The sequence below is a fragment of the Periplaneta americana genome, chromosome 9, assembly GCF_040183065.1.
Source record: "Periplaneta americana isolate PAMFEO1 chromosome 9, P.americana_PAMFEO1_priV1, whole genome shotgun sequence".
Taxonomy (NCBI): domain Eukaryota; kingdom Metazoa; phylum Arthropoda; class Insecta; order Blattodea; family Blattidae; genus Periplaneta; species Periplaneta americana.
In genome coordinates this window covers 162,717,709-162,745,472 of record NC_091125.1, presented here as the reverse complement: position 1 = coordinate 162,745,472, position 27,764 = coordinate 162,717,709, and the positions used below count along the sequence as shown (strand labels likewise).

Sequence of the window (27,764 nt, the reverse complement as noted above, 5' to 3'; positions counted from 1 at the left end):
AGCCTCAACAACTTGCCCCAACTAGGATTTGAACCCGGACCCCTCGTTTCACGGTTAGACATACTAACCACAGCGATGCACTATTCCCTTCTATTACAGTTTGTTTTTGGAACGTATGTAAACCCATATACACGTGACTCACTGCTACCGCATCTGTGCCACGTTTCTTCACGCCAGCATATCTGAACAAAACAAAAGAACGCTGTTGGAAGGTAAATATACAACCGTGAATTCCAGTGCAAGATTCTTTTTAATCTGGAGTGCATACGGTACAGGCCGATCATCTCTCAGCTCTAGAGTCAATTGGCTGGGCTTCAGGCACCACTCTCCCTATCTTTTAGTACACTGTATCCCAAAAGACACGGTGGGGTTTCAGAGATTATATTTTTTTAATGAATAGAGGTAGAAATGTAATATTGGTGGCACATGAAAATAAAACTCTCAGGGCCATATTCATAGATTTTATTTTATTTTATTGGGTTATTTTACGACGCTGTATCAACATCTAGGTTATTTAGCATCTGAATGATATGAAGGTGACAATGCCGGTGAAATGAATCCGGGGTCCAGCACCGAAAGCTACCCAGTATTTGCTCGTATTGGGTTGAGGAAAAACTCCGGAAAAAACCTCAACCAGGTAACTTTCCCCGACCGGGATTCGAATCCGGGCCACCTGGTATCGCAGCCAGACGCGCTGACCGTTACTCCACAGGTGTGGACCATATTCATACATATTCTTAGCGCGGGCTTCCGGTGGAGGATCAGTGAACTAACGTTTTTCGTATTCATAAAGCAGTGTTAGCGATGTGATATGATATAAATCCTGTACAAGTAACCAGTCGATAGCCGGGGCTAGTTTAGCACGCTCGTAGCGCGGGCTAGCGAAATGTCTATGCATAGCACCCTCAAAGTTTGAGGCACTGAAGGAAACAAAAGACGGTAACAATCGAAGAACAACAACAAAAATATCAGTTCAAACGCGCACGCTTAGCGTTGATTTCGGAAGAGGAGTGAATTATTTGCAAGATGAAGTAAGCTTTATACATTATTTTTGGAGATTTTTGCTTTACTCTTAATTTATTTTAAATTATATCTGGTGCTTAAAATATAATAATAATAATAATAATAATAATAATAATAATAATAATAATAATAATAATAATAATAATAATAATAATAATACATAACATTTTAAAATACCGATAATGTAAATTGTGGACAATTTTAATAATGAAATCCCCTCCTTGACAAAATTCTGCGTACGCCAATACTATGGACTACTGCTATAGAAAACAATAATGCCAGTGCTGTATCTATAATTCAGAGATTTTCCAAAAGAGTCCACACCTGTGGAGTAACGGTTAGCGCGTCTGGCCGCGAAACCAGGTGGCCCGGGTTCGATTCCCGGTCGGGGTAAGTTACCTGGTTGAGGTTTTTTCTGGGATTTTCCCTCGACCCAATATGAGCAAATGCTAGGTAACTTTCGGTGTTGGACCCAGGACTCATTTCACCGGCATTATCACCTTCATCTCATTCAGACGCTAAGGCCGGATTGTATAAACCATTTAATCTTAGATCAGAGGTTAAATTGATCCTTGTTTCAGCTGAACTTGGAATTTTGTGTTGTATATAGTCTAATCTGAGATTAATTTGTCTCAAACTAAAGTCAACTTTGACTGAAGAAATTTCTCCGATTAAGTTAGATGATCCAAGTTCAGTTATTTCTTTTCTGTTTGAAATATACGAGTGACAGATTGTGCAAATAAAATATCCATTATTATTAATATTAATAGATATGATAGGTACATTTATATATATATATCTTTCAATTTCTTGCCTTAATACACAAACAATCTTATATTTTATAAGGCTCTATCGTGTTCAGCAGTATCAAATAACATAACCTATAATTATATTATATTTATAACAACCATTAATTATTAATGGATATGATAGGTACATTCATAAATTTTCAATTAACTGTATTACTAAACGAAAATTGTCGTTTTATAAAGCTTTATTATGTTTAGCAGTATCAAACACCATAACATGATAACAACTCGGAGAACAGTCAACCTTCTTCTTATTCAAATCAAGATTTCAGGTATAACTCCCTGTAAAGTTGATTTGAATAATTTCGAGGGAAAAATTGTTCCGGAGCCGGGTATCGAACCCGGGACCTTTGGTTTAACGTACCAATGCTCTACCACTGAGCTACCCGGAGAGTTCCCGGGTAGCTCAGTGGTACAGCATTGGTACGTTAAACCAAAGGTCCCGGGTTCGATACCCGGCTCCGGAACAATTTTTCCCTCGAAATTATTCTTCTTCTTATTGTCCGCCATTATTTACATTGCACAAAAAACCAGTGTCTCCAACAGAGTGTACGGAAAGTCACCAAAAAGTAGTTGTAAAGTCGCTAGATTTCTCATTATCAACAAAGAAAGATTAAATTTTGTCACTATGGGGTGCTAAAAAGGTCACTAAATCCCTATTTAAGCAATGTAAAAGTTAAAAGAAATTGTTGTTGAAAAAGAGTTAAAGTCGCTAGATTGGCAACACTGAACAAACCTGTCCGCGCATCACGTATTTCACTTGTTTATGTGATGTTGCCAAATCCTTTTCACGTGAACTTAGATTGCATTTGAACCAAGGTAATTTGAACGCAGAAAAGTTTTATACAATAGAAGAAGTGTCTGAACTCGGTTCACTTTTCGATCTTCAATCAAAGTTGATCTTTAGTCAGGGAGTTTTATACAATTGGGCCTAAATAACCTAAGCTGTTGATAAAGCGTCGTAAAATAACCCACTAAAATAAAAAAAAAATTCCAAAAGAACGGCATATATACGCATCAATCGCAAACTGATCCATGTGCCCTTCTTCCGGTAAATCCCTTAGACAGCAGCGGGCTCTTCGATGAATGTCATTCCCTCTGTTGACAGCAGATACTCCAGTCTACTTAGTAGTGTGCCCGTCAGCTTGCTCATCGGAGTGCCACGTGCAGGACGTACTGTCTCCACCCGATGAGAAGCATGGAAATAACTGAAGCAAACTGTATGGTGAGTGAAACGAAAATAGTGATTGATAGATTGGCAGTTGCAAATTTAAGTTTCAGTTTCAAAAAATGCTTGCGGGCGGTATGGAAAAATGGAGGTATTTTAATAAAAATGTATAACATGTCGAAAAGTAACAGATTGTATAGATTAGATGAAACCATTAGGAAGTTGGCGGAATTATTATGAATGCTTAATGTCTTGAAACGCGAGTAAGTAGAAAATTACAGGGTGGAAACTTCAAAGATGTTGGTATTGTATTGTATTCATAATCGAAATGATAGCCGTCCAAATCTTGGATTTAAAATAGCTATCGGCATCCTAATCAATTCAAATGAACAAAAAAGAAAATGTAAATTAATGTTAAAAAAATTCATAATGAATTTTTAAAAAAGAATATTCTGCGACAAAATGTGGTAGCTATCAAAACGATAAAAATTTATTGAAAATAAATAATATACATTGAATATTATAAAGATGAATAGAGATGGTGATTGATGGTGTTCAATGAAGATTTTAAAATGGTTGATGCAATTGTCGGAAGAGTCTTTTCAGGAACCTTTAATTTTCTGAGGATCTCCAATGTAAATTTGGGAATTGTTCCTCGCGCACCAAACATAAGTCCAATGACATTCCAATCTTGAATATTATATTTATGACTGAGATCATCACAGCATGGAAGGTAAATAGCGCGTTTCTCTTCATGTACCTGCTTTGGTTGATCTTCATTAATTTCGAACCTTACAGTGGGGTCAAGACTGAGACCAGTTTTTTTTTTATCTCGGTCAATTATTATGATGTCAGCTATTAACATTCCATGGTATTCATACATTGCTTCACAGCTAAAATATGGAACAAGTCAAAAAACTTAATACCATTGTAAAGTCTTAATTTATAGTCACAGTCTAGATGAAATATATATATATATATATATATATATATATATATATATATACACGAGGTTTACAATATAGTCTACTAGTACAACACAAAGTTTTAGTATCAATTTCATGAAGTGTTATTGAATGTCATGAATTTACCTACACAATAGAAGGCGTGAGAAATTAGGTACTTCTTTAATTTGGCCCTAAATAATCATATGTTTTGAGTTTAATTTTTTATATCGATAGGGAAACTATTAAAAAGTTTACTACTTTATAACCAAAGCTCGGAACTTGGGGACTTGTGTCGTGTGCATGAGTAAGGTTACAGGTACAACGTACACAAAGCTCACCCTGCAAGTGCTCAGGGACAGTCGTGTGTACTAAGAAAGTGGCCACAACTAATGACAGGAAGACGGACGAAGAAACTGTTATGTCGAAGCCAATGACATTCAGAGAATTAAAGGTAAATGGTCTGTTTCAGGAAATAGAAAATACGTGTTATTTCGAATGGGTATTATAGAAGTTTGAAAATACATTTTGTTTTAAATTTAAGATACAGAATTTCGTGGAGAATTCGGAGGAGATACATTATTTTTTTTTTCGAATGGAGAGTTTATATTTTGTAAGTTGTGCCACACACAAACTAGAGGCTGGAAACGAAATTCATTGAAAGGCATTGCAGACCCTCAAATTGTAGAAAAGTCTGTCCATAGCCATGGATCGAGACGTAGAGGGCTTGCCCTAGTAGTGACACACTAATTGAAAACTATTTTCGAGAAAAATGTAGGATATACTTATCTTTCTCAGATACGAGATCAGCTAGCAACTGCTGAAAATCGAACAGAAAACAGTAACAGTGAAAACATTCAGTATTTTAAGTCTGCTACCGAAAAATCTTCGAATGTAGATAGTCATAAACTGTAATAAAATGTACACAGCAGAACAGTAAATTTGATATATTTCTCATGTTTATTTTTATTATATATATGCTATGAAATTACGTGTTTCAACCTACCATAATATTATCAATATGTTGTTGCAGCCAGAAACCACTTTTGTAGCAGACCTGACAGTACCTCCGTGCTGAAAGCGGGAGTTTGTTGACATTGAAGTCCGGTCGCTTAGTCACGTGCAAAGACACAAGTCCCCAAGTTCCGAGCTTTGTTTATAACGCACTCCTTTTTGATAGTACGATAGACTTGCCGATGGAGTATGAAAGCCATCTTTTTAACGTGTTTGGTTGAATAGGGAACTCCTGAACCCATTGCATGTGACCAGAACGCGCAATTTACATATGATCAAAGACGAGGCGTAAATTATCGAGTACTGGGCAAGTACAATTAATTTAAAACTAGCAAAGTAAACGGTGTTTATTCGTAAACGATCACGAAATATAACAACTTTTAGATGTCCACGAGAGATAGGCCTATGTAATGTATGAAGTAGACCTACAGCAATTTTAGTAATTGTACAGTAACAAATATAAAAGACACTCGGGAGGAAATCAAACGCAGAATAAATATGGGAAATGCGTGTTATTGTTCGGTTGAGAAGCTTTTATCATCCAGTCTGCTGTCAAAAAATCTGAAAGTTAGAATTTATAAAACAGTTACATTACCGGTTGTTCTGTATGGTTGTGAAACTTAGACTCTGACTTTGAGTAACCGAGATTAAGGGTGTCTGAGAATAAGGTTCTTAGGAAAATATTTGGGGCTAAGAGGGATGAAGTTACAGGAGAATGGAGAAAGTTACACAACACAGAACTGCACACATTGTATTCTTCACCTGACATAATTAGGAACATTAAATCAAGACGTTTGAGATGGGCAGGGCATGTAGCACGTAAGGGCGAATCCAGAAATGCATAAAGAATGTTAATTGGGAGGCCGGAGGAATAAAGACCTTTAGGGAGACCGAGACGTAGATGGGAGGATAATATTAAAATGGATTTGAGGGAGGTGGGATATGATGATAGAGAATGGATTAATCTTGCACAGGATAGGGACCGATGACGGGCTTATGTGAGGGCGGCAATGAACCGGCGGGCTCCTTAAATGCCATGTGTAAGTAAGTTAGTAGGCCTATTATTATGAAGGAACAATTAAATTGTATCCCCTTCCTTTTCTCCATATTTCTCTGCTGGTCACCAGCACGCTCCTGCCGATATTTACCTCTCGTGGTGTACAGAATGTCATTTATGTTTGTTGTGTTTGTCTTATTGTCCATTAGTCCATTAAAACTAAAGATAGTATGTCACACGAGACAATATTTGCCTTCATGGTTGCGGAAATGTAGCAGTGACATTTGAATAATTTCATCAGTATCGCATAACGTTTACATAGGGAAAGCTTTGCATTTAAGTGTGTTATTCAGTACAGACATGAAGTGTAGTCGATTCAGACGATACTGAAGGAAGTTAAAGACAGGATTCTAAACGCTCGTGTACCTAAAATCTTCTGAAATTGTAGAAGAGAAAGGTTTTATTAATTTGGTTAATGAGTTGCTCGAATTAGGGGCCATCTGTTAAGCCGTAGATGCTGAGGGCGTACTAACGTCATTTCGAGTCATAAGCACGAGTTTGCTAACGAAGTCAATGGTGAATTTTCGCCTCGACTGAAGGAGGCTAAGAAAACAATGCTCCTTAACCCTTTCTAACCCAAATTAAATTTACAAGCAATCCATGTTGAAACAAATAGCTGTGTTAGGACCAATTCAGTGACCAAGTTACGGGAGTGGCAACATTTGAAACAAAACTATATTGATGAAAATGTATTGAAATAGAAGTTATCCAGCAAAATTTACCTTCATATGTAACACATAAGTATATAAATGCTATAAAGTTAATTATTGCCATATGGTATCTATAGGTAAGAAAGGGTTAACAACTGACATGTGGCGTGAAAAAAGATCCAAAAATCTTAAATATATTTACTCATTGAAATAGTAAAAATGTACGTTGCTCACGTAATCTCTAATAGCCTATGCAATGATATGAAAACAATTGACATTTGCTATTCATGCAAACAATATAATTGGACATCTACATGCCGTCATTATTAGAAAGTTATGCAAGTTGAAAACATCAGAAAATAAAAAGAAGAATTTAACTGTAATGTACTCGAACACACAGGATGGGAAAATTCCAGGGAAAATGTGCATTTATCTACGTACGAATATATGACGTACAGGCTTCAATTGTTTCCTCATTCCACATTGCAATAGATGACACTGGCCGTGTGCAGGTTCTTGGAAAAAATGCGAACGGCGATTGTCAGCCAGCACGTTCTTGTAGTGCATTGCAAAGCTCTTTCAATATCTGCAGACAGGGGATTAACGGGAGGGATGGGGGGATTCCCCCCTGTTGTAAAGTTATCCCCCTCTCATAAATTCATATTAGCATACCTGCCAGGGATAACTTATATCCCCCTCAAAATAAATAATTGTTGTAATATGAGTATACTTTATAAAGTATTAAGTAAGCAAAGAAATTAATATTGATGTATTAACACAGTCTAGTATATACAGTCACGAAGCTCAATACGTAGTAAATATGCATCTATAGATAGTTGCTAACCACTAGGATCGCTAATATCGTCTCATTACAGACAATGCGAAATAGTACCGGCACAGTCTATTGTTCCTAGCACCCTCACAACTCAAGCTTCGTGACTGTATATACTAGACTGTGATATTACCATCGGCAAACCAACAACAATCAATAACTGAGGAATTACACATCTTATCTTAAGCCTGCTCATGGACATTATTATTATTATTATTATTATTATTATTATTATTATTATTATTATTATTATTATTATGATCAAGATGCAAGACAAGCAAATCAGTGCGACCAAGCGTTGAGCCACTTGCAATACAGAGGTGAGTTTATTCATTACTTTATTATTTTAGCTTCCAATATTTACAATTCATTACAGTAATGTCAATAATAATAATAATAATAATAATAATAATAATAATAATAATAATAATAATAATAATAATAATAACAATTTTATGTGTATGGTATTCTATCTAGGATTCAGAAACCTCAATTCGTACCCTGTCTACAGATGCAGTGGGAGCATTCTTGAAGTGCTCCAAATCACAGAAAATGAGTGTTAGGCCTGTACACAGGAGGACATATTCGCACAGAAGCATTTACAACCAGACTGGAATATGAATTTTTAATGTACGATTGTACACTGGCGTTCAAAGATATCTGACCTAGAATTTTCTGATCGTGTAAGCGAACTTTCTAACCACGAGATAAAACCAAAAATATACAGGGACATCATTTTATTTTTACTAACATTTTTAATATTAACCTGGCTATACCTTTGGATTAATGATTGAGACCCGGAAACACCGTTTGCTACCTTCTTCCACGACTGGAGTTCGATGGTATTGGCGTAAAATACAAACAAATCACTTTACTAGGTATAGGAGGGAAGAAAAGTAGTTCATCCATTTACGTAAACTAGGAACTATCGCGATTTTGAGTGTGACAATTTTCATTAGGTTTTGTTTAAACAACAGTACAGTGTTAACAATACGTGTTTTTACTCACGAACTGAGTTATCCATGCGAACGTAGGCCTATTCATTATGCAGTCTACAGCACATTAGCGCACAATATAGATAATGAAGTTAAAATGAAAAATAATCATAATATGGATATTGTAAATTTTTATACTGAACAACAACGTAATTTTATTATTTCAACAATTACTCTTCACTTTGCAGCTGGCTACGGACTGGAAGGTCCGGGGTTCGATCCCAGGTGGTGACAGGATTTTTTCTCGTTGCCAAACTTTCAGAACGGCCCCGAGGTTCACTCAGCCTCCTATAAAATTGAGTACCGGGTCTTTCCCGGGGGTAAAAGGCGGTCAGAGCGTGGTGCCGACCACACCACCTCATTCTAGTGCCGAGGTCATGGAAAGCATGGGGCTCTACCTCCATGCCCCCCAAGTGCCTTCATGGCATGTTACGGGGATACCTTTACCTTTTTTTTTTTTTTTTACTCTTCACTTTCTACAATTTAATTCCACTCCCGTCAACAATGGGATTTGCTCTCCACACAGTAACACAGTATTCGTTAGTGCACTCCACAGACGACAATGTCAATTTACTTGGACTATTACGAACAACAATGAACTGTTAATCTTAACTAATATTCACAAAGCACTGTTTACAACATAGAACTGTCAGTTCTCAGTTCACAGCTCGTTTGTCTTGGCTAGTTCTTCTAGCTCAGTCACTCGCGTTCACAGAATCTCGAACCCCAGACCATCAGAGACGATCCGCTGCACTTCGAACTCAGGTCCCCCAACTGCGGTCCACTGCACTCGAACTCCGGGCTTCAGGCTCCACAGTTACGGACACAACTCAAGTCGCGCTCTGGTCTCGAAGCTGGCTTCACTGCTACACAAGACTAACTCGCTTACTGTCCAAATCTGCCTGTAACAACACTGGCTTACTGACTGACTGACTCAAGTTCACTCGCGTGCGTAATTTATACTCACACCATAGTTGCGAGAAAGTACGAGTTCTCGATATTTCGACGCGTGTCCAGAGGTAGCACTCCAGAGATAGCACTCGAACAATCCGAACCCCTCTCCTCTCTGCCGCGGTCGCTCTTTCCCCTCTCTCCTCTCCGTCATAGCACATGCGCCAGGAAGCAGATGCGCGCGCAACCCGCCCAAAACACGGCCGACTTAGCCTCTCCTCCGTCGGTCGTGAGATCGTACGTCATGTGGCCGTCACAATATTTAAACACATTTTTGAAAATGGTGGCTGTTCATTTCGATACAGGCTTCACTTCTTTTGTGCCTACTATTGCACTATAGACGATTGCATCAGATTCCAATTACCAGTTTCGTCCTTCATACTTAGTAACTCATGTTGAAATAATTCTGTACCTACTCTATGAAAGAGTACCTTACGTACTGTAAATTCAATCTTCACTTCTGCCCGAGCCGCACAGATAAAATTACTCAGACATGCTATCTACTGTCCGTCCAAGTGGTTATGTCGCAGGATCGTAGAAGGGGGGGGGATCACATGATAGTTAATTACTTAACGAGGCCCGTTTATTTAAGTTATTTTAAACAGTTGCATAATATTACGTAGGCGTCCAATTAATTCCTAATAGAAATTAATGTTTTCAGAAAAGAGCTAAGAAAGCCCAGCCACTAGTCTTTACAGTGGAGCAAGCAGAATCAGGTGGGGGAAATCGGGATGCGACGTAGGCAAACGGACGACAGTACCTGTGTGAAAATATGATTCAATATTGGAAGTTTTCGTCACTGGAAAACGCGAACATATTTCTGGAACGTACTATAATCACTAACTCAGTACTGCGGCCTTGGTTCTGTGTGGAGGACAGTTGGAACTTGGTTAGTGGAAGGGGTGGGAGTGAAGTACATTCAAAAACTCAGGTACAATAAAAGTTGAAGTAAAAATAAAATGATGTCCCTGTATAATGCGAGTATATATAGTTGGCAAACTTTGAAATAGTTCCGTTTGTTCTCAATAGATGACCCTACTATTGGGACGGGTAAAAATGTATTAGGGAAAATAGTGATGTAGATTAAGTAAAAATTATTTTCATAATTGACAGTATCAGCGATTTCCTGCTAAACCAAGTGTTTTTTTTTTTTACAATCATCAGAGGGAGATGAAATTTTGAATTCTACAATGCATAATTTACATGTATTTAAGGTATTCTTTGAATCGGACTGTACCGTGGTGTGTTTCATAATAACGATAATTGATATGAGTTGCTGGTATGAAAATATGAACGACTCAGAATGTTACGCCAGTCATTCATGCAGCTCATATAAACAATATTGTCATCGAGGTCACCTGCCAAAATCGCTGTCTACCGCTCACTTATATACCCAAGATGCTATATTATGATATGACCATATAATAGGCCTATTGGAAGGTGTATAAATAAACTTACCTTGAAATCAGTAAGAATGTAAAATCTTCCAGATGGCAGGTCATGAGTCATGACTAGATCTCGGACTTTTAGGTCCTAAAAATCTTAAATTAGGTACCTAAAATAGGTTCTATCACAAATCAAAATAGGTTCTAAAATTACAAAAATAGGTGAACAAAAAATGGCATTATTTAATTTCTCATTACAAATTAGCCGAAACATTTGACATTATTTCATTGTACATGTCCATAATTAGAGCCAGAGTAAACAACTAACACCTTTTCTAAGTTTTCCATTGAGAAACTGCATCGCTTCTCAGATAACACCATCTTATATGCCGAAAATGAGCGTTCCACATCAACTGATGACACCAGAGCATATTTAAATGTTGGTATTAGATGCAAGGGACCAGCACATTCATGTTCAGGTGTTTTGCCAGCCAAGATGTCAGCAACTGTGAGGAGAACTGTCAGTCCTGGTGTTTTTTTTTTTTTTTGAAGCTCTGATTTGAGTTTTTCAGAAACTTTTTCACCAACATAACCAGGAACCACGTTAATTTTTTTTGTCACCTGTTTCTTTTCTGTATACACCAGTTGCGTGTATACCGGTATGCCTGAAGACTCTAGAGCATTAATAATGGGGACCAGAAATACATAATGTGATTTGATGAATGCAATATACCGGGCAATTGTTGGGTCCTGCAGAAGTTTTTTAGCTGAAGTAATGCTCACTGCATCCTCCCCCAGTTTCAAAACAAAGTTCTTAATGTTCTCCAAATGCTTGCTGTAATATTCCACGACCTGTAACCATGTTCCCCATCGGGTAAGAATAGGTTCTGGTGGAAGTGGCACATTGGGAAGTTGCTCTCGAAATGATTGAATCCTCGTAGGTGCTTTAATAAAAACCTTTTTAATTGTGGAAACCAGCTTATTCACCTGTGGATATTCAAGCCGTATCGTCACAGCTACGCGATTCATGGCATGGGCAAGACAAGTAATATGGAGCAAGGCAGGGTAAAATACTTCAAGTAATTTAACGGCAGCAATCATGTACGGGGCTGCATCAGTGTAGATTACTAGCTGCGATTGTTGTCAAGGCACGACTGGCATACAGAATTATACAGCGTTTCCATATTACCAACTGTAGAAATTGGAAAATGTAAAATTAGGTAAAAATAGTTTCTAACGTGAAATTAGGTATTTTTAGGTTGTATAGGACCACCATTTTCGAACATATATTTCCATAATTCGTAGCCTATACATACAACTTTTCTTTTGTATATATCATGAGGAACAAAATAGGTTTTTACCTAAAATCCGAGGTCTAGTCATGACTTACACAGAAGGAAATGAAATCCATTTCCTTTAAACTCTAACAAACGCATGTTTGTATCCAACTGTACCTTGCCCCAGCTGATTGTTGAAGTGAGTGCGTCAAATTCCATTCAGCCCGTTTGCTGCTGGAGAACAGGTAAATATTTGTTTAAGTTTAGATGACCTCAGACTGGCAAGAGATGCAATGTAAAGCCGTGTGGCTTCTGTAGAGCAGTAAACTGTGTGTTGTACTATTTGCCAATAGTAATCCATTATAATAAAAAAAAAGGACCAAAGACAGAAGGGTTATATTGAACTACATATCCAACTGATGGGAAGTAAAGTGAAAGATTGTGTAGGGCCTAGATGAGAACGAAATAGCAGACAAACTGTGAAGAAATTGCGGTACATGTGTCTTACAGACTGCGAAGAAGAATATTTCTATATTCCGCAATTAAATACTCCATCAAAAATAGGACCGGAATCTTAAATGAAAAGAGGATAGAGAAAGCTACAGCAAACAAAAGCTGTGAGTCTGGAATGAATCACTACAGCTCTCAGAAGATCAGCGATAGCTATCTTTAGAATAAATATTGGCCATGACCGCCTTGCAAGCTAAAATTCACATGTTCGCCAACCTGCACTCAGCTTCTGTGATTCTCAATATAGCCCATCATGGACGGAGAACATCTTCACTCCTGCACTGCTATCACATCGGAAAGTGACGTGTGTAAATATTGGAATGCTCGAATTCCGATGGCTTCATTATCACATATAGTGTATTAGATACCACCACCACCACCACCACTACTTTATCAGAGCGTTGGTTGCCATCACGAACGTGACGTTCCCAATGCTCGTGTAGAATGATTCTTACTATTCGCGACGCCGTTATTCCCGGCGTGACTCCTCTTTGCTTAGTCTTAGGAAGTCAAGGCTCTGTAAAGTCTAGGTAGGTAGTATCGTTAGCCATTTTTGTTCTTTCGTTGCCGAGCTACCAGACGAGGGATCTATTTGCAACACTGTTAAACATTATCATGTCGTAACTCCTATGATAATAAATCAAACGCACTGTAATTCAGCAAATAATTGAGCGGCAAATAACGTCCTCGTATGCTTTCTGCGAACGCCAACGAAAGAGCCAAAATGGCGGGCGATTGTATTAAGTATTTATCCAGCCTTAGGAAATGAATAACGTCTTCCTCAGCGAATCACAAGACGCACACGTTTAAATGTAGCCGACCTGCAACGTGATTGGCTGCCGGAAATTAGAGCGACGGGACTATATTAATATAATAACCCGTGGCGCCACAGCCCACGAAGTGCCAAGACCGATCAGCCGGCTGCTGGCCTCACGGCCACATGCCGAAGCAGAGGTGGACGATCATCCAAGCAGAATAGAGGTATCGTGTGGTTAGCACGATGAGCTCCCCAGCCGTTATAGCTGGTTTGCGTAACCGGATTTCTCTACCTATCGTAGCTCTCCAAGTGCATCACGATGCTGGGTGGGCACCGGTCCCATACACTGGCCGAAATTTCATGAGAAATTTGTTTCCCCCGTGAGGACTCGAACCAGCGAGCATTCCGTAACGCGAGTCCTAGGCAGGATGCCTTAGACCACGACGCCACGGCGCGGGACATTCTTACTATTACATTCGGATAAATTCCCAGCGGAAGGCTGATAATCCTGTACTTTATTTATGAAGACTTCATAGCCATGTATTATGTTGTCTACAAAACACTGCCGTGAAACAATAGGCAGCCAAGCGAAACTGAAAAGCGAGTGAAGGCCAGACAGAGTATTGAGAGCTTTGCTCAGCACAGAATGCGAAGGTCGCTGTGCTAAATGACGGGTTTTTCAGATTTTTTAATGTTTAGTCGGAACAAATCGGAAATTCTAGCCTGGTCACATATTGCTTCACACACTTGTTAAATTGTGACAGCATATTTAAAACTGATTAACTGGTAGAATGCAGTATGCGTCAAAAGAAATAGTAGACTAGATACCAAAATTATCTCCCGATTACTGCGAATGTTTGCTTAGCAACCAAGTATTCATTTATTTGTCAAAATATTGAGATTAATTGTAGATTGTTATACTTACTTACAAATGGCTTTTAAAGAACCCAGAGGTTCATTGCCGCCCTCACATAAGCCCGCCATCGATCTCTATCCTGAGCAAGATTAATCCAGTCTGTACCATCCTATCCACCTCCCTCAAATCCATTTTTATATTATTCTCCCATCTACGTCTCAGCCTCCCCAAAGGTCATTTATTTATTTTTCCCTCCTGCCTCCCAACTAACATTCTATATGCATTTCTGGATTCGCCCATACGTGCTACATGCCCTGCCCATCTCAAACTTCTGGATTCTGGATTTAATATTCCTAATTGTCAGGTGAAGAATACAATGCGTGCAATTCTGTGTTGTGTAACTTTCTCCATTCTCCTGTAACTTCATCCCTCTTAGCCCCAAATATTTTCCTAAGCACCTTATTCTCAAATACCCTTGACCTATGTCAAATACCTAAGTTTCACAACCATAAAGAACAACCGGTAATATAACTGTTTTATAAATTCTAACTTTCAGATTTTTTGACAGCAGACTGGATGATAAAAGCTTCTCAACCGAATAATAACAGGCATTTCCCATATTTATTCTGTGTTTAATTTCCTCCCGAGTATCATTTATATTTGTTACTGTTGCTCCAAGATATTTGAATTTTTCCACCTCTTCAAAGAATAAATTTCCAATTTTTATATTTCCATTTCGTACAATATCCTCGTCACGAGACATAATCACATACTTTGTCTTTTCGGGATTTACTTCCAAACCGATCGCTTTACTTGAATATTAAAAAACACAAATGATAAAATTAATCTCCATAAATGCCTGCTCCTGGGTATCCTGAAAAATTATGTTTTTGCTAAGAAGCAGCAGGATCTGCATCAGTTGTGACAGATGGTCGAAGTCATTCCTGAAAATCGATGAAAATCGTGTTCCGCCATCTTTAAATCAGTGCTTAAACATTTTGAATTGTGTATCGAGAAACAGGGCCTCCATTTTGAACAAAATCTGTAAAGGAATATGTAGTTAAATGTAAATTGAATGTAATTAAATGTAAGGAAGTGTTTGGGAAAAGCGACTTTTCGCTCACTCTGTAGCCTATAATGAACAAGGGGGAAGAATTCATTAAAACATATGTAGTGGTATGGAGTCCCAATCATAGAATGTCTGTAGAAAAGAAGACAGTAGAGATGGAAAATAAGTTTTTATTCAGATTTACTTGACCATCTCAAAATAAGTGTTCAAAGTGTCCGCCATTGCCTTGACTACACGAATCAAACCATCCTCGAAAGGAGGCGTACTATTTAAGCAAATGAAACTTCGTTTCTGGATTCAATGGAGTAAATTGACGCATTTGGGTGGAGCCTATGGCAAGTGAATGGGCGGAGCATATCAGTATAGTACTGTATTGCGGGCTGCATCAGCTGACGGTCGCTAAGGGGTAAGATGCGCGTGACAGAAGGTGTTAGGTAGGGGGTGGCATTTTAGACGCTTGTCTTCAACCAATGCTGTCCCTCAGAGCGGTCATTGGATTGGCCCCCTCTACTCACTACTTGCGCAAAGGACTTGTTTTGATTCCTTTCAATTCCAGAAATGGAGTAGACCTGTAAGTGCTCCGCTGGCTGCATAACCTTCAGGCGAATAGACGACAATATTAATTTGGCATTGCATAGTGCATAAATCACATGTCGGAAATTTTGTTCATTTAGTATTAGTATTACTTATTTAATTAACTTAGTAGAGATTCGGCCATCCGGCCTTCTCTTCCTCTCTAGCAGGGGATTATAACTGCAATATTAAGAATAGAATTAAAATTATAATTAGGGGGTGATGGGTGAAATTTCTCTTTTCTACAATTTTTAGGCAGACTTATTTTGTACACTTCATCCCCCTCCTATAAGTATTCTTAAATGTAAGTATTATTATTTTTGTATTTTAGGAGGTTATTTTACGACGCTTTATCAACATCTTCTATTATTTAGCGTCTGAATGAGATGAAGGTGATAATGCCGGTGAAATGAGTCCGGGGTCCAGCACCGAAAGTTATCCAGCATTTTCTCATATTGGATTGAGGGGAAAACCCCGGAAAAAACCTCAACCAGGTAATTTGCTCCGAACGGGAATCGAACCCGAGCCATCTGGTTTCGCGGCCAGACGCGCTAACCATTACTCCACAGGTGTGGACTAAGTTTTATTATGATCAGATGAATGGGTTTTGAGTTATTCAAATTTTAAAAAATTACATATTTTCAAAATTTATCTCCAAAAAAAAAAAATAATAATAATAATTAAGTTTCACGCAAGACTTTTCTTTTACGACATCTGTGATATGGTTAGAGAATAGTTAATCCATTCATAATTTTCTGTTCTTCACTCCAAATCAAACATTCTCCAATCTTTCCTATTTTCTGCCTTCCTCTTTGCGCATATTATCCGTATACATGTCTTAATATTATCTGTCATATGATATCTTTTTCTGCCCAGAACTTTTCTCCATTCACCATCCCCTTTAGTCCATCCTTAAGTACGCAGTTTTTTTATTAGCTAGTGACCCAGCCAATTCATTTTTTTTTCCTGCTCAGTCTGAGAATTATTCTTTTTTCACGCACTCTTTCCAACACAGCTTCATTTCTTATTCCGTCCGTCCATTTTACACGCTCCATTCTTCTCCATATCCACACTTCAGTTACTTCTACTTGTTTCTCTTCACTTCGTCGCAATGGCCATGTTTCTGCCCCATACATTGCCACACTTCACACAAAGCACTTCACTAGTCTCTTCCTGAGTTCTTTCTCAGAAGGTCCTCAGAAGATGCTCTATTTTCTATTAAAAGCTTCCTTTTCCATTGCTATCCTCCTTTTGACTTCCTGGCAGCAGCTCATGTTACTACCTATAGTACACCCCAAGTAAAGAGTGCGTCAGAAAGAACGGATGGATTTCAAACTATCTATACGCAACGAGGAGAGAGATATAGTGAGGGGGACCACGACTGTTGGGTCAGCCATAGAATGCAGTTTCAGTTGAGAACATGGTGTTGGTCTGGTGTACAACGTGCTTTCATCGTAGAGACATTTTTGAAAAATGAAGAGTCTGTGATCGCCACTCAGGACTCATTTCGACATCGGATGTCACGCTAGGATTCCAACTCGGAATACAATTTTGCGGTGGGAGGCTTCATTTCGTATCACAGGTTCAACATTAAAGAAGAAATCACCTGGACGAAATTCTATTGCACTGAGATTGTCCGAGGCTACGGTAAGATCTCGCGCCCTGCGACTTCTTTCTTTGGGACCATTTGAAGGCGTAAGTTTGTAAACATCGATCACATACACTGGACGAACTGAAGACAGCGATTCGTGAAGAAATCGTGGCAATTGCACCAGCTATGACTGTGAAAGTGATGGCGAACATCAGAAAACGCCTCGATGCCTGTATTGAAAGCCAAGGACATCATATGGATAATGTTGTTTTACATAAATAAACTGCATGTATTGGTGAATATGTTGATAACAATAAATTTTTGATTTGATGAATCTTTACAATTTTCTTGCCATGTGAAATCCATCCGTTCTTTCTGACGCACCCTGTATTTGAAGCTGTTCACTTTCTCTACTGCCTTATTTCGAATTCGCACGTTTACCTTCTTTATTTTTCTTCCTATGACCATGGTCTTCGTCTTGTTTGCATTTATATTTATCCCATACTGCTCACAGCTGTCATTTAGCTACAATAGCATATTCCCTAGTACGAGTTTCGTCTTCTTATCTGCTAACAACGCCTCATCATCAGCAAATCTTATGCACTTTATTATTCTTCCTCCTACTATCACTCCTCTCATGTTCTGACAACAGTTCTTCACTAAATCCTTCAGGTAGATGTTGAACAGGTTCGGTGATAAAGGGGTTCCTTGTCGTACTCATCTCCCTCAGAATTTTAACTTTACATATATAAATGTGGAGAATATTTAAAATACATATGCAACTTAAAAATTTAAATTTGTTGTGAGCACTAAGTAACTTATGCTTCATTTTTTAATTTCGAAAGTATGTATGATAAGAACTTTCTTGTGTTAAATTTTAACGTACCTTGTTAACATGTTTCGACCTATTTTGGGTCATCTTCAGAACTGGTCGTGTTGATCTTGGCGCCTCTTGTTTCCTGTGATGGTGCGTTCGTAGTGTAGAGTCAAAGAGTGTAGCTGAGGTACGTTAAAATTTAACACAAGAAAGTTCTTATCATACATATTCCGAAGTGATATAGTGTTAAAAGTTGTGTAATCAAGATGTAAATTCGGAAGTATCTAGTGTATCACAAAATACTGCTGTGTTTCGTTAACCATAGTAGACCTATACAAGTATAGAACACACACAGTAAAAATGTCGTGTTTTTTAGTTGGTTGTTTAACGACGCTATTTCAAATATTAGGTTATTTACCTTCGAAGAAATTGGTGGTAGCGAGATAATATTTGGCGAGTTGAGTCCGAGGATTCGCCATAGATTACCTGACATTTACCTTACAGTTGGAGAAAACCTCGAAAGAAACCCAACAAGGTAGGCCTACTCAGTCCAAGCGGGAATCGAACCTACGCCCAGGGCAGTACTGAACTTGCGCAGCATATAAAATAGAGATTGCTGATTCATATTTCACAAGAAAAGAAAACGAAAATGGGATTTTTTTTTGTTAAAAATAGCCAAAATTTCATTCGTGTACCACCTTAAAATTATTGCCTAGACCATTGATATCCAATCTATGTTACGCGTGGGGGTACGCAGGGCTGTTTCAAGGGGTATGCATCCCTCTAATTACGTATATAAAAATGCAGACATATTTATTTCATTATACTTGTTGATAATTATTACATTATACATATTATGGTTTTTTCTGCAATATCACCCTTTTTTTTTCTTGCTTGAACACCATTTTATGTAAATCATTACTATTATTATTGCATCAATAACAACCGTATAGGCTAATAATAGACTAATACTTACTTACTTACTGGCTTTTAAGGAACCCGCAGGTTCATTGTCGCCCTCACATAAGCCCGCCATCGGTCCCTATCCTGAGCAAGATTAATCCAGTCTCTACCATCATATCCCACCTCCTTCAAATCCATTTTAATAATAGACTAATAATAATAATAATAATAATAATAATAATAATAATAATAATAATAATAATAATTTATGTTTAGTACATCAGTCATAGTCTTTTCTTAATTATTATATAACTGGAATACAGTTTGGGGGTACAAATATATTTGGGAGTACGCTACAAAGATGATTGAATACCACCGGCCTAGACCCAACCAATCATCCTAAAACAGATTTGGCATATCTGAAACACCCAACACATGTGTGCGAGATTTTGTGGTTCAATCTAGAGCTGAAAATTGCCGAATTGCGTTATTCCGGCCCTGTTTTAAGGAATTACTAGAATAGATTGGTATGGTTATTGTCACCACTAAGTAAAAATAAATTTATTTTAATTAAAAATGCAAGACACACTCTCATATTGTGCATAGCGCTTACTTCTAATGCATTGCAACACAGAGTGCGTGAAGAAAATGAATTTCATGTGACCTGACAACGCTTACTCGATTCTAAACAAACTGTCAAGCATTCAGCTATTTGCTTTGGTCGGAGGATTTCCGGGCATGCGCTCTGATGTTCGCCATGTTTGCTTTCTCCATCATGCAGACGAGTGTTTGTTTATACAGTAGCAACAAGTTCCAGACATAGAGATGCAACGGGCTATGTACAGGACCCTGCTTAATAAAACTAGCAATCCATGTATAAAATAGTGTAGACTCATAATTTAGACTACAGTAGTCTAGCTACAGTACTGTTTCATAAAATTTAACGATAATTTAGGCCTAAACTCCAGATTAGTAGTAAATTCTACCAATCAATATAGATAAATACAATATAATATTTGTTACTCAGTCAAATGACAAATCAATGTAAAATAATGACTTATATTATATGGTCATTAAGTTTTATACACATGAATTACATATTGCAAACGTTTTCGCCCATTCAGGCATCTTCAGGCACAATTATACAATATCTCAATATAATTGTGCCTGAAGATGCCTGAATGGGCGAAAACGTTTGCAATATGTAATTCATCAGTGGCGTAGCATGAAATTTTGAGCAGGGGAAGCTAACTCAAGTTGTCTTTCATGCAATATGAGAAAACGTATTACAAAAATACAGTCTTAAAATAAATAGTAGTCAATTTCAAGTCAGCAGTCGAAGATTGGTTGGAACCTCGTAAGTAACACCAATAAGGCATGGCCTGAAATGATACGTAGTAAAATATGATTTCACGGTTTACACATATCTCTAACAAATAGACACGTATACGTATAACATTAGCTCACTCCCTGTCATACTTAGAGAAATCACAATATTAGTATCATTACGTAAGTACGCGTCTGTCTTTTGGTTGTGTCCTTCATTGACAGCAAGGGAGTCGGTCATTTGTTTTTTAAATCACACTTTTGTTCGTAAGTCAGTTTTGATAATACAATTGTCCTAAAAATATTCAAGTAAATTAGTGTCAGGAACTGTTATTTCGCTCATTATTTATTATATCAGCCACAATGCACACTAACACTTCAACTGAACACAACTGACGAAAAGGGATAACTCGGAAACTACTTATTTTAAATGTTAAAGCGAGCTTCTTGCGAGCCTTGCGACTAGGGTAGTTTAGTTAGAAAGGGATGGAAAATCTGCGGGGTGTATTACACAGAAGAAACCGGTCTGCTTGGAAGCTGGTAAATTTTGATATGTGTAGGCTTCTTGTTCACTGCTGCATCACAAATCATCCTGAGCTGCCGCATCACAATATTTAACGCGTAAATATAAATTCTATTAAAATTAATAAATAATTTTCTCCATAAACTGCAGGTTTATTATGAAATTATTATCAACTGGGGAAGCTAAGCTTTTTAGCTTACATTGACGCTACGCCACTGTAATTCATGTGTATACAACTTAATGACCATATAATATAAGTCACTATTTTACATTGATTTGTCATTTGACTCAGTAACAAATATTATATTGTATTTATCTATATTAATTGATATATTGACAATCTGAACAATTTTCATCATGCTCTCTAAGTTAAATTCTACCAGTTAACAGAGACTGATGAAAGTAAGTAGTAGAATATAGGCCTATTTCAGTAATGAAATATCTAAAAGTTGGAATTTATAAAACAGTTATATTACCGGTTGTTCTTTATGGTTGTGAAACTTGGACTCTCACTTTGAGAGAGGAACAGAGGTTTAAGATGTTCGAGAATAAGGTACTTGGAAAAATATTTGGGACTAAGAGGATGAAGTTACAGAAGAATAGAGGAAGTTACACAACACAGAACTGCACGCATTGTATTTTTCACCTGACATAATTAGGAACATTAAATACAGACGTTATAAAACAGTTATATTACCGGTTGTTCTGTATGGTTGTGAAACTTAGACTCTCACTTTGATAGAGGAACAGAGATTAAGGGTGTTTGAGAATAAGGTGCTTAGGAAAATATTTGGGGCTAAGAGTGATGAAGTTACAGGAGAATGGAGAAAGTTACACAACACAGAACTGCTCGCATTGTATTCTTCACCTGACATAATTAGGAACATTAAATCCAGACGTTTGAGATGGGCAGGGCATGTAGCACGTATGGGCGAATCCAAAAATGCATATAGAGTGTTAGTTGGGAGGCCGGAGGGAAAAAGACCTTTAGGGAGGCCGAGACGTAGATGGGAGGATAATATTAAAATGGATTTGAGGGAGGTGAGATATAATGATGGAGAATGGATTAATCTTGCTCAGAATAGGGACCATTGGCGGGCTTATGTGAGGGCGGCAATGAACCTCCGGGTTTCTTAAAAGCCAGTAAGTAAGTAAATACAGACTTTGTGATGGGCAGGGCATGTTGCATGTAACTTATGGGCGAATCCATAAATGCATACAGAGTGTTAGTTGGAAGACCTAAAGGAAAAAGACCTTTGGGGAGACCGAGACGTAGATGGGAAGATAATATTAAAATGGATTTGAGGGAAGTGGGATATGATGGTAGGGACTGGATTAATCTTGCTCAGAATAGGGACCGATGGCGGGCTTATGTGAGGGCGGCAATGAACCTACGGGTTTCTTAAAATCCATTTGTAAGTAGCCTAATTTATAAGTAGGCCTAAGTAATACAATATATTTATTTTGAAAACAATTTTGTAGAAATGCATTTATCAAAGAAAATAATATTGTAAGACATCCAAGAATTTTTAGATTCAGAATAAACTACAGAAGATGTAAAGTTAGTTATTTGAGTAGGCTTAAGTTTAGTGAATTTGATGGATTGCCATTAATTTTTTATTCTCCAAAGCTTTTTAATAAAAGTTTTATTGTTTTCAGGAGTTTTTATTTATTCTATAGTCTAGTGATTTTGACTTATTGCAAAACGATTCAACTGAGTTATTATTAACAATAATATAAATTCAGTGCATAGTGGAGGCCATGAAATACAACAGAGAAGTAGGCTATACTCTTTCAACGAGGCAACGTTGCGTAATACTAAAAGTAGTGCAAGAAATTTAGGAGTGTAGAGTTTTATTTATGAAACAGAATTTTCTACTGGGTGTTCATTTCAAAGTGTGTCATGACGTCACTGTTGTGAGTCAGCGATTTGAAGCGAGTTTCAGCTTTTATGTCAGAGAAGTTGCCTATTAATCAAGGCGTTCAATCTGAACTTGAGAACGTGTACGGTATAACTTGAATGTCGTAGCAACAGATGGCGGTCTGTAAAGTCTGTGTGCTACCATAACCTCTTTCGAACTGTGTTTTGCGCGGGTATTTGTTATCATCGATTGCGTACGGCAACATTCCACAACACAAATCAAATGGCTCCGTGTCCATGTTGATCGTCCAAGTTAATGTCAACAAATACGTAAGTAATCGTCTTAACCCTCTCCCCATATCCCGACAGTAAGAAAAAAACTCACTTCAGTACGTGTTTCCAAACAGTTCACATTCTTGCCACTAATGGCGTTACCGTACGTATCGGCAAGTAATCTTCAGAATGAACGCCGTACTTGCTAGGCAACTTCTCTCGCATTTAGGTAATACGCCTCTGCGGAAGTGTAGGAAGATTGAATTCTCTAGGCTCATCGGCTAGCCACATGACGACATACAGCGAGCCATGACACATTTTGAACTGAACACCCAGTATATTGCTAACTAACCGAGCGAGGTGGCTCATGCGTTTCTCACGGGACTCGCACTCGGGAGATCCGTGGTTCAAATCCCCGGACCTACAACCTGTTCCACAGTTACTTATGCAAATGCCTGGTTGGAATTTTCATTTCCACGCTCAATTTCTCTTCCTCTTTCCTGTAGAAAAATTTATATTTCATATCATATCATTCATCTGCATCTCATTCCATAGGCTTATTCAGGTCATGACGCACGTCTTCATCCACTTACGGGAAGGACGTCCTCTCCGAAACCGTCTCTGAGTTCCATGCCTTCCGCAATAAATCTGCCAGGATTTATTCCTTGAAAGAAGGCGCTCACTTATAGGAAAAAATCGTTCGTTACGTTCGGATTGTTATTGTAGTATCGTTCACTGTCCCCATTTTCGAATGAATCACGAAATAGTGTTGTAATTTACCGCTAGAGCGCATTATTTCATTGTAGCGTTCTGAACTGAACCTGGAAATATAGGCTAATGAATAGCTCTGTAACTTAAATAAACTATAAAAGACATACCTGGTTAATTTAGTATTTTCCCAATCTCATCCCATATGTTTTTTCTCCATATTACATTGCTTTAATTCCAATTTCATAAATTATAAAGCTCTTCATATTGTTGGACTTAAAATTCAGTTCACTGTGCAGTGATGAAGCGTTTTCCACATAACTAAAAAACTATCCAACATTCTATGATGAAATATTTTGTGTGTATTTATGCATGTCATATCTACAATATGATGCAAGATCACTTCTCTATCTTTAATAGATTGTCGGATAAAAAATAATTTCAGAGGCCAAGTGGGCGATGCTGCATTTAAAATGATGCAAAGAATAAAAATCCGAACGCGCCATACGGATCCATTCGGTAAGTGGGCGCCTACGTTAAGAGCACTCCCAAGGGCGCTTCGACACCTTGGAAGGGCCGTCGGAATTGATCCTGTGCTGCTAGGTCACCTTGGCGGTATGAACTTGGGGCGGGGGAGTGTAGGGGGCCCATTGCTTGAGCGAATGATGAGTATCATGCGGCCAGTGGGCTGGTAAACCTCATTCTTATTCAGGCCGTTATTCGGGATGCACAATAGGCCTTAGTCTGCCTGACGTGCTGAAGAGTAGTCCTTAAACCGCACCTGGCATCGTTCCTTAATCCCTAATTCCTTAATACTGCTAACCACTAATTTTCTACTGTTACTCCTGTAAATTGATCACTTCATTGTAATCTTGGTATTTCATTGTAACGTCGTCTTCTGGGCTTATAATGAAGCAATCTAGAAATTCCATCGTCATCCATTCTCTTTACATTACATAACCATTAATTTAATTAACAGTTTTCCGTTTATATCTCTCACTTAGTCCGTTACTCATGCCTTCAACAGCTGCGACCGCTCTTCGTGTGCTAATTGGAGTCGCGGCCTTGTAGATACTCGTCCGGTAGTTTTGGTAGAATAAGAAAATCAGGTTACTTTGCGGTAGAAATGGTCGTAGAATTGGTACTATTGGTCAGAAAAGAGCCTTGAATGCGTGTGTAGGAATCGAATCATGTAACGACCAACGAAATGTCTTGGTAGACTTTTTGTGAATGGTAATTTGGCCATATGTGAAAGATATCAGATATGTATTTAGCTAACTAGAAGTTCCAGATATGTCGAAAGAATCTGTGTTACTTCTCTTAAACAATCGCAGACATTTTTCTATAAATGGTTACTAGTCCCCTATTAGAAATACAGGGTGTATCAAAAGGTCAGATCAATCCTTAAGGAGTGATTCAGGATCTTATTTGCAACAAAAAATCCTAATACACTTTTCTCAATATTCATCCCCGTTTCCGAGTTACACGAATATCACGTACCGTATCTATCCCTATTTGATTCCACACCTGCTTGAGAGAAGGTAGGGTAATTGTCAGTTGTCTCGAGCAGATTCTCAAAATGTCCCCCTCTCGCACGAACACACGCTTCAGCACGCCATTTGACTTCTCGCTGCACATTATCCAATTCGTGCTGGTGTATCTCCATTGCAGCAGTATTAATCTTTGCTCTTCCTTGCTTGCTATCTCTGTTTGGTACACTTTCTCCTTCATGCAGCCACAGAAAAAGAAGTCCAATGGTGTTGAGTCTGGGGACTAGGCTGGCCAGGCAATATGGTATCAACTAAACGATGCTCCAGCACATTTCAGATTTCCAGTATTGATTTTGATTTATTGATATAGTTCACAGGTACAAAACTTAATAATATAACAAAAGATCTATAAACAAATGTAGTTCTACATACTAAATATACAATTTCCTAGACTCATTTTTATCGCAAATCTCAATAATTTATTGGTTCAAACTTGCACTTACATCAGATTTCCAGTAAGCCAATGGTTAGATCACCATTTTCCAGGTAGATGGATTGGAAGCAGTGGTCCCATTGCCTCGCCAGCGCGGTCTCCAGATCTAACATCAATTGGACTTCTTTTTCTGGGGCTGCATGAAGGAGAAAGTGTACCAAACGGAGATAGCAAGCAGGGAAGAGCTCGTTGCAAAGATTAACAAAGATAGATAACATCGCCTGTTTTTATGCAACTGACAGAACCATGATGTATGTGAGGTTGCATTGTGTTCTACGAATGCTATTAGGAAAACTACTGTATTCTATATTGTCATTTCGTATTCTGTAATAGTCTACCGTACATTTACAACTCTAATGCTAATGAACATAATTGTTATGTTCTTGAATAAAATCAAATTTAATATTCTTGTTCAAAGTTTATGATTTTGCTTTGTACCTTACATTAAAACACATTCTCGGTTTAGTGACTTGTTAAACAACCAGAGCTAGACCTCTGGGAGATGCCACGACATTTATGATTAATGGAAATTTTATAGAAATATGCATCATTTTATTCTAGCACGCAAGTATTACGAGACATAAAGAAATTATCTTGTATTTTGTAACGACCTCGTGTGGAACTTTTCGTGCATGCGGATATCCGCATTCTCTAACGTAAGAAGACACGCTCATTCCCTTCGATTCCCTCTGACAGGAAGAAGCGCTGCCGGAAGGAATCATCTGTGACTTCACTTCCTATAAACGTCAATATTTTAATAAAAACTTGGATTGCTATGAATCATCCAGTGTTGACTAACGCATAACATTGAAGTACGGTGTAATATTATTTCGTATCCGAGGTTCAGTTACGCATTTGCAATGTCCATGGAGCTTGGAAAGTGGTGATATTACAAGCAAGAATATTGTAAGATCGAAATTGATGTGCAATAATGCTTGTAGTACGACAAACGGAGATTTTTTTAAGGGTATGTGTACGCGAACGACCACAAATATTATCAGAAAATGCAGGCTCTAAATTTCTAAAATTTTATAAGGAAATGATCTCACAATTCGACAAAAATTACAAGGTACCACAACAAGACTTACTAGAACTTAAATATCTGATAAAAATATAAAAAAGGTTACTAATATAATATTTTTTTTTTAGAATTCACTTTTTACATTAAATTAAGTTTTCCAAAATTTGAAAATTTTCACGCATATTATTATTTCATAACTCCACAAACATTAGAGATAGAATTCTGAAATTTTGTATACTGATTTAACATGCATTTATGCAAAAGATAGACTAAAATAATGCCCATTTATTTGAAAATAGAAAAATTAGGTCACAAAAATTATATAAATTTTAATACATTTTATATAGGACAAATAAAAAATTTATTGTATTAAAATAAACAACTCTACATGTCTGAGAGTAGTCTACTTTTCAGAAATAAGTTTTTATTACATGCAGGAAAAATATTAAAGATGTCAGAAATACCATAACAATGTTATGGTTATCAAATAATGTAACTGAAAATGTTTTTGTTTTTTTTTTCATACTCTGATAAAACTGGTTTAAAAATATTACTAGTAACCTTTTTTTAATACTTATATTAGATATTTAAGTTCTAGTAAGTCTTGTTGTGGTACCTTGTAATTTTTGTCCCATTGTGAATTCATTTTCTTATAAAATTTTAGAAATTTAGAGCCTGCATTTTCTGATAATATTTGTGGTCGTTCACGTACATATAACCTTAACTCATTAATTAATAATTACATTGTATAGCAATGTAAAATATGTGTCGTCTCTTTTCACCGAATATTTAATTAAAATTAAAAGTAAGAGTATAAAAATAATATTTTTAATTTACTTCGTTTATTATAAAATAAGCATGTCGTATTTTTATTTTTTTCTTTAGAGT

The 27,764-nt window shown here is 37.5% G+C and overlaps 1 protein-coding gene across 1 annotated transcript in view; it reads left to right on the top strand.

The window, feature by feature from the left end:
- The first annotated feature begins 2,941 nt into the window (after positions 1 to 2,941).
- The window catches only part of LOC138706688 (G-protein coupled receptor Mth2-like), an 87,949-nt gene continuing 63,126 nt past the window's right edge, over positions 2,942 to 27,764 (top strand). The window contains exon 1 of the mRNA XM_069836270.1: positions 2,942 to 3,057. The gene's annotated coding sequence lies outside the window, so the exon portion shown is untranslated. The remainder of the gene's footprint in view (positions 3,058 to 27,764) is intronic.